We start from the raw sequence: 8412 nt of genomic DNA on the forward strand, positions 1-8412 counted from the left end.
GTTACCAAAATTCGTTAAACTGAAAACTTAAGATCTATTTTATGACATGTAAATTATACTTCTATTTTAAAAGAACTCCAAAAATAAAGGTAACTTAGAAGTAGAAAAAAGAAATATGTATGTATATATGTGTCTTATATTCCTCAAAGTCTTCATCTGGGTTCTACTTGTGATAGATTGTATCATACCTAATGATTCTCACCTTGTAAATACTTTTCAAAGCTTGGTAAATTATTAATTTCAAGGTATACTCTTATAAGCCAAACTGTTTCTGCCTTTAAGTAGAATTTATATTTGGGAGGCTTGGTATTGCTGTGTTTGAAAGTATTGATATCCAACTCAAGAAAGTGCCTTTTTTCTTGGAAGTCATTGAGAGGCTGGTAAGAAACAAGGCACTGAAGGAACAAGTAGTTGTTAGGCTCCAGGATGACCCTGCCTGGTGTGTCTGTTCACCACTGTTTCCACGGCCTGGCACATAGCATGATGTGCCTGCAGGCACTCAGCATCTGCAGAATAATGACCAAGCTGGGATGGATAGAAAAAGAAGTGAACAGGATTACAGAAAAAGAGAAAAGGTATAATACCCAAAGGTAGTTATCCAATGAAATAATTAATATTAGACATTTAGTTATATTATGTAGACTATATTATGGATTTTGTATTATTGTCACTTTCCTAAAAATGTTATAGAAGGAGAAGAGTGTTTGATAATAGGGTAATAATAAATGCTTTGGTTTAACTATGCATAAAAAATTTAAAGTTGATTTTAGGCACTCAGGACTGAGACATAAATAATATTTTTAGACCTGTTCTTTTTCAAATTTAATTTTTATTGCATTTTTTATTACCATTTAATCCCTGTTACCCTCCTCCCCCCAGCAATCCACACACTGTTGTCCATGTCCATGAGTCCTTTGTACTGTTTCCTCAATCCTTCCACCCCCTAACTACCCCACTGCAATAGCTGTCACCCGCTCTCCATCTTAGGAGTCTGTCTCTATTTTGCTTGTTAGTTCAGTTTGTCCATTAGATTCCACATATGAGTAAAATCATATGGTATTTGTCTTTCTCTGACTGGCTTATTTCACTTATCATAATGTTCTCCAGCTCCACCCTTACTGTTGCAAAGGGTAAAATTTTCATTTTTCTTATGGACGAGTAGTATTTCATTGTGCAAATGTCTCATAGTTGTTTTATCCACTCATCTATATATGGACATTTGGGCTTCTTCCATATCTCAGCAATTGTAAATAACATTGCAATCAACATAGTGGTGCTTATGTTCTTCTGAAGCAGTGTTTTGGGTTCCTTTGGATATATTCCCAAAAATGGGATTGCTGGGTCAAAAGGCAGATCCATTTTTAATTTTCTGAGCTCTCTCCACACTGCTTTCCACAGATGCCACACCAGTCTGCATTCCTACCAACAGTACAAAAGGGTTCCCCTTTCTCCACATCCTCACTAACACTTGTTTGTTGATTTATTGATGATAGCCATTCTGACAGGTGTGAAATATCTCATTGTTGTTTAATTTGCATTACTCTTATGATTAGTGACATTGAGCATCTTTTCATATGTCTTTTCATATGTCTTTTCATATGGCCAAAGAAATTGGCCATTTCTTTGTCCTCTTTGGAGAAGTGTCTATCAAGGTCCTTTGCCCAATTTTTAACTAGGTTGTTTGTTTTTTTTTGGTGTTGAGTTTTATAAGTACTTTGTAAATTTTGGATATTAACTGATATGTTCCCCCATTTTGTGGGCTGTCTTTTTATTTTGTGGATGTCTTCCTTTGCTGTGCAAAAACTTTTTAGTGTGATGTAGCCCCATTTGTTAATTTTTTTCTTCTGTTTCCCTTGTCAGGGAAAATATATCCAATAAAAAATTTCTATCAGCAATATCCAAGATTTTGTTGCCTATGTTTTCTTCTATGATTTTTATGGTTTTGGGTCTAACATTTAAGTCTTTGATCCATTTTTAATTTACTCTTCTGTGTGGTGTAAGAAGGTGATCTAGTTTCATTTTTTGACATGTATCTAATTTTCCCAACACCATTTATTGAATAAACTATCTTTAGCCCGTTGTGTGTGCTTGCTTCCTCTGTCAGATATTAATTGATCATAAAGGTGTGGGTTTATTTCTGGGCTCTCTATTCTGTTCCCTTGATCTGTGTCCCTGTTTGTATGCCAGTACCAGGCTGTTGTGATTACTATGACCTTGTAGTATAGTTTGATATTAGGTAGCATGATTCCTCCAATTTTGTCCTCCTTTCTCAGGATCACTGTCACTATGTGAGGCCTTTTGTAGTTCCATATTAATTTTTGAAATATTTGTTCTAGTTCTATGAAATATATCATTGGAATCTTGATAGGAGTCACTTTAAATCTATAGATTGCTCTGGATAGTATGAACATTTTAATGATGTTTATTCTTCCCCAGCTGGCGTAGCTCAGTGGATTGAGTGCGGGCTGCGAACCAAAGCATCACAGGTTCGATTCCCAGTCAGGGCACATGCCTGGGTTGCAGGCCATGGCTCCCAGCAACCGCACATTGATGTTTCTCTCTCTCTCTCTCCCTTCTCTCTAAAAATAAATAAATAAATCTTAAAAAAAATGATGTTTATTCTTCCTATCCATAAACATGGCATGTGCTTCCATTTATTTGTATTTTCTTCAATTTATTTCTTTGGAGTCTTATAATTTTCCCTATAAGGTATTTTACATCCTTAGTTAGATTTATTCTTAGGTATTTTCTTTTTGAAGCAATTGTGAATGGGATGGTTTTTTAAATTTCCCTTTCTGTTAGTTTGTTATTGGCATGTAAAAATGCAACTGATTTCTGGATATTAATTTTGTATCCTGCTACTTTGCTTAATTTATCAGTTCTAGTAGTTTCTTGGTGGAATCTTTCGGGTTATCTATGTACAGTATTGTGTCATGTGCAAATAAAGACAGTTTTACTTCTTCCTTTCCAATTTGGATGTTTTTTATTTTTTCTTGTTGTCGGATTGCTGTGGCTAGGACATCCAGTATTATGTTGAATAAAAGAGGTGAAAGCGGACATCCCTGTCTTGTTCCCTATCTTAAAGGGAACACTTGTAGCTTTTCCCCATTGAGTGTCATGCTGGCAGTGGGTTTGTCATACATGGCCTTTATTATGTTTAGGCAAGTTCCCTCTATTCCCACTTTGCTGAGAGTTTTGATCATAAATGTTTGCTAGATTTTATCAAAAGCCTTTTTTGCATTCATTGATATGATCATGTGGTTTTCATCTTTCATTTTGCTTATGTAGTCAATCACATTTAATGATTTGTGAATGTTGTACAAACCTTGCAGTCCTGGAATAGATCCCACTTGATCATGGTGTATGATCTTTTTGATGCATTGTTGTATTTGGTTTGCTAATATTTTTTTTTGAGGATTTTAACATCTATTTTTACCAAGGGTATTGTGAAATTTTCTTTCTTTGTAGTGCCTTTATCTGGTTTTGGAATTTGTATAATGCTGGCCTCGTAAAATGAGTTTGGGAGGTTTCCCTCCTCTTGAATTTTATGAAATAGTTTGAGATGGAGAGGTATTAGTTCTTCTATATTTGGTAAAATATTTGGTAAAATTCACCTGTGAAGCCATCTAGTCCAGGGCATTTGTTTGTTGGGAGTTTTTTCATTATTACTTCAATTTCATTAGGTGTAATCTGTCCAATTCAGATTCTCTGATTCTTCCTGACTTATTTTTAGAAGATTGTATGTTTCTAGGAACTTATCCACTTTGTCCAGGTTGTCCAGTTTGTTGGCATATAATTACTCATAATTTTCTTATAATCCTTTGTATTTCTTTGGTGTCCATTGTAATTTCTCCTCTTTCATTTCTGATTTTATTTGTTTGGGGTCCTTTCTCTCTTTTTCTTGATGAGCCTGATTAAAAGGTTGTCAATCTTATTTATCTTTTCAAAGAACCAGCTCTTAGATTCATTGACCTTTTTTTTTTTTTAAATAGGGGACACTTCACAAATTTGCATGCCATCCTTGCACAGAGGCCATGCTAATTTCTCTGTACCTTTCCAATTTTAATATATGTGCTGCCAGAGAGAGCACTAGAATTCTTATTAAAAGTGATCATCATACTATGAAAGTACAAGGTTGATAATTTAGTCAGTTATCATCCTCAGAAAAAAATGTGTTAGGTTACCTCCAAATTAGACTTCAATCTTCTCTGGGGCTGTAATGGTACTAACTAAAGACAAACTTATTTACTCTGCTTGAGATCTACCAAGACCTTCAATGCTGGTATACACAACCCCCTCCTTTTGATACATCTCCATCTGTATTGAATTATTTCAAAAGACATTAAAAATTTTTTTAAAATTTTCAGATAGTTTCAAGTATTTTAAACAAATTTTACAATAAAAATCTTTTGCATTTCACCCTTTGGGAGAGGTGAAAAATGGGTGTCACTAAACCTATCAAGCTCAGAAAGTGTTGCAACTAAAAAAGAAGGAGAGAAAGCAGAAAATTTAAATAACTGGAATGGGGGACGGGAAGATAAACAAAAACAAGATGATGGCGAATATAACAAGAATGATTTGGAGAAGGAAGATGGTATCAGAGTAGGAGGGAGCAGGTTCAGCTTTCCTCTGCACACAGGAGAAAATCCTGGCCTATGGAGTAGAGGAGGAAGCAACCAACATACTTCAGCATATGTGAAAATAGGGGACCAAGGATTGTGGCGGAACCAAAAAACCAGACCCTGAGAGGAGTGCTGCAACACGGTAGGGTCCCAGGGACCAACTCGGGGTCCGAGGGCTGCAGCCCCAGGCCCAGCACCCGCTGCTGGGTTTGCCACAGAGTCCCTGGGAGAGAGCTGGGACAACTGCTCCCTCCCCAGCCAAACAAGGTCTGAGTGGCACTGGGAGGAACCCAGTTGCTAGCAAACACACAAGGGCTGTGAGCACCCTTGGAGGCTGTGGACACCGGTGGGGTTGGGTCGCGCAGCAGACCCTGATCCCCATGGTCCCCGGTCTGGCTGGAGAGTTGGGCTGCGGGAGAAGCCAGGCCATTGTATGGAGCGGCAGGCTCGAATAGGGGGAATTTCTCAAGAGGAAGGAGTGACAAGACAGACACTGTGGAATTCTCCTAAAGTAATCAATCACTCCAGCTTCCCTGCTACCCAGCCAGGCAGCGATCCCGAGGTTGCATGGAAGGTGTGCTTCTGTGGAGGACCCTGCACACCCCCATAGCACCGGGAAGGGTGAGGCAGTCTGGCCAAGGGCGTGCAGGTGTGCACAAGTGGGAGAGCATCCCTGCACCCAGTCCACAGAAGTAACTCTGGGGAAAGGCCTGATTCCCACACCCAGGGCATAGGGCTGAGGAGCCACAATAGCTTCCCAGACAGTGCATGCCACTGACAGAGGAAGAAAAGCCATACCAATCACCCCTCAGCCTGCCGCAGCCAGCAAGACCACAAAAACCAGTTTGGCCACTTTGAAACCAAGAGACTTTTTAATTTTATTCTATTTTTTTAGCAATTCTTAATTTTTTACTTTTTACTATTTTTATTCTCTCTTAATTTCTTTTTCCTCTTTCTTGCTTTCTTGTTTTATTCCCCCCTCCTTTCTTTCCTCCAATTTTCTCTCTTCTTCCTTCCTTTGTCTGCCTTTTTTATTTTATTTTATTTTTTAATACCTACAAGTGAGACAAAATCCTGGATCTGGGAAAAGACCAGAGTTGAACCCAAAGAAGGGGCGTCACAACAGCTAAGACAGTGAGAAAAATTTCACTCTGCTATTACAGAGAACCTGCAAGTTATTGCATATTTCTATTATTATTTTTCCAGTATTCTTACATCTTTTGTTAAATAGTATTTTTGTATCCCTCTTCTTTTTGTATAGTCTGCTTTGCTAGGCTGGTTATATTGTATGACCTGACAGGTTTCCCCTGATATCTCTTTCATAGTGTATTGCTAATATACTGTCCTTTAACTCACCTGTGTCCCATTAGCACACCACTCAAGGTTCTATACTCCCCATTATTGTTACCTAGATCTCATAGATTCTGTCATATGATTGTTGCCCTAATATTACTGTAAATAATTGCTGTTCCATGCAATTGTAATTACTTCACAACAACCCTCCCAGATCTTAGCCCATTTCAAAGTTTCCTGAATTCTATTACTGTAGTGGTTAACTCTATTCTCTCATACACTACACCTATTTACTATCCTTTACTCTCACCTTACCTCAGAATCTGACCTCACACAACCTCACTGCTTTATAGATCCAACTCATAATCCTTCCTTCCACAACAAGAGTCTTATCTTCTTTCCATCCTTTCTAAAAATCAGCTAGCTAGGTGGAAGATCATGGTTAACACCATACATAGTCAAAGGATCTCCTATCTCTTCTCTACTGGCTGCTACTGTAAAAATCATAGAATACTCTCTTGCTGTCTTAAACCATTTTGCCTTCCCCCTCCAAATGATCACAAAAAAAGAGTAGGTGGAAGTGGTGAACACCAGGATCCCCATTGGAAGAGGAAACCAAACAATAAAGGAACCACTAACAGATAACAACAGAAGAAGGTGAAGGAGGGAGTGGAAACCACACAAACCTCAATCTAGGACCTATCTGGAAATACAACTAAACAGTAGAGACAGTACCCAATTCAAACAGCTGAACAAGAGCAAGAGAGAATCCTCAAAACCTTATACACACGGAAGAACCTTCAACACAACCTTCAACACAACCTTCCCTCATGAGCACAACAAAATACAAGAGGTGGTGGACAGAGTGACCCTCATTTAACCAGCTAGTGGGAAGGAACCACCAAAGAAAGACCCAACAACAATCAAAACCCAAAGACAAATACAGAACCAACTTAAATGACAGCCCAAGACCGGTGAGTTTGGGAGATCAAGGAAATTGCACCACTGAAACTCACTGGTATTCTACCACAGAAGTTCATACCACAAACACAGGGAGCCAGAACAGATCAATTTAAGAAGCTGAGGCTAACAAGAAGAGTCTCACGAACAATGGGGGACAAAAAAACAATCCCCAGATGAAAGGAAAGGAGGAAGCCTCAGAAAAAATGCTAAATAAAATAGAGGCAACTCAACTATCAGATATTGAGTTCAAAGCAATGATTGTCAGGAAGCTCAATGACCTCGCAATGAGCTACCAGAAACCACAGGGAAGCTACAATGAACTCACTGAAAACTATATCAACATCAAAAAGGAAATAGAAACTATCAAGAAGGGCCAAGATGAAATGAAGAATACAATTTCTGAACTGAAGAACACAGTAGAAGGAATGAAAAGCAGGATCAATGAAGCAGAAGACGGGATCAGCGAGCTAGAGGAAAAAGTAGAAGAAAACACCCAGAAAGAACAAGAAAAGGAAAAGAGCCTCAGAAAGAATGAAGACGGGTTAAGAGAAATGCAAGACAATATGAAACGTAATAATATCCATATAATAGGGATACCAGAAGGAGAAGAAGAAGAGCAAGGGATAGAAAACCTATTTGGAAAAGTAATGATGGAAAACTTCCCTAATTTGATGAGAGAAAGAGTCACACAAATCCAGGAAACACAGAGAGTTCCAATCAAGAGGAACCCAAAGAGGGCCACTTCAAGACATATCATAATTAAAATGGCAAAATACCAAGACAAAGAGAGAATCTTAAAAGCAGCAAGGGAGAAACAGGAAGTAACATACAAGGGAGCCCCAGTAAGGTTAGCAGCTCACTTCTCAATGGAAACACTCCAAGCCAGAAAAGAATGGCAAGAAATATTCCAAGTAATGAGAACCAGAGGTCTGCAACCAAGGCTACTTTACCCAGCAAGGCTCTCAAACAAGATAGAAGGCCAAATAAGAAGCTTCCAAGACAAAAGAAGTCTAAAAGAATACATCTCCACCAAACCAGCTCAGCAAGAGATGCTAAAGGGACTGCTTTAAGGAAAAGAAGGGAGAGAGAGAGAGAAACACAGGTACAAAAATGGCAATGAATAAGTACCTATCAGTAATAACCTTAAAAATAAATGAATTAAATGCTCCAATCAAAAGACATAGAATAGCTGAATGGATAAGAAAGCATGACCCACACATATGTTGCCTACAAGAGACCCTCCTCAGGACAAAAGATCTACACAGACTAAAAGTGAAGGGCTGTAAACAAATTTTCCAAGCAAATGGACAGGAAAAAAAAAATCTGGCGTAGCAATACTGATATCAGACAAAATAGACTTCCAGAAAAGGGCCAAAAAGAGAGACCCAGAAGGTCACTTCATAATACTCAAGGGAAGAATCCACCAAGAAGACATAAACATTGTAAATATATATGCACCCAACATAGGAGCACCTAAATACATAAAGAAAATCTTAGAGGAGTTTAAGAAAGATATTGACAGCAACACAATTAT

The 8412-nt window shown here is 38.2% G+C and overlaps 1 non-coding gene across 1 annotated transcript; it reads right to left on the bottom strand.

Annotated features, from left to right (window-relative positions):
- Positions 1-3984: 3984 nt before the first annotated feature.
- LOC123818196 lies at positions 3985-4090 on the bottom strand. The gene has a single exon (XR_006785586.1). It is a non-coding gene; the product is annotated as a U6 spliceosomal RNA (small nuclear RNA).
- Positions 4091-8412: the final 4322 nt, after the last annotated feature.

The sequence above is a fragment of the Phyllostomus hastatus genome, unplaced genomic scaffold, assembly GCF_019186645.2.
Source record: "Phyllostomus hastatus isolate PE091 unplaced genomic scaffold, TTU_PhHast_1.1 phas_contig_254, whole genome shotgun sequence".
NCBI classification, from domain to species: Eukaryota; Metazoa; Chordata; class Mammalia; order Chiroptera; family Phyllostomidae; genus Phyllostomus; species Phyllostomus hastatus.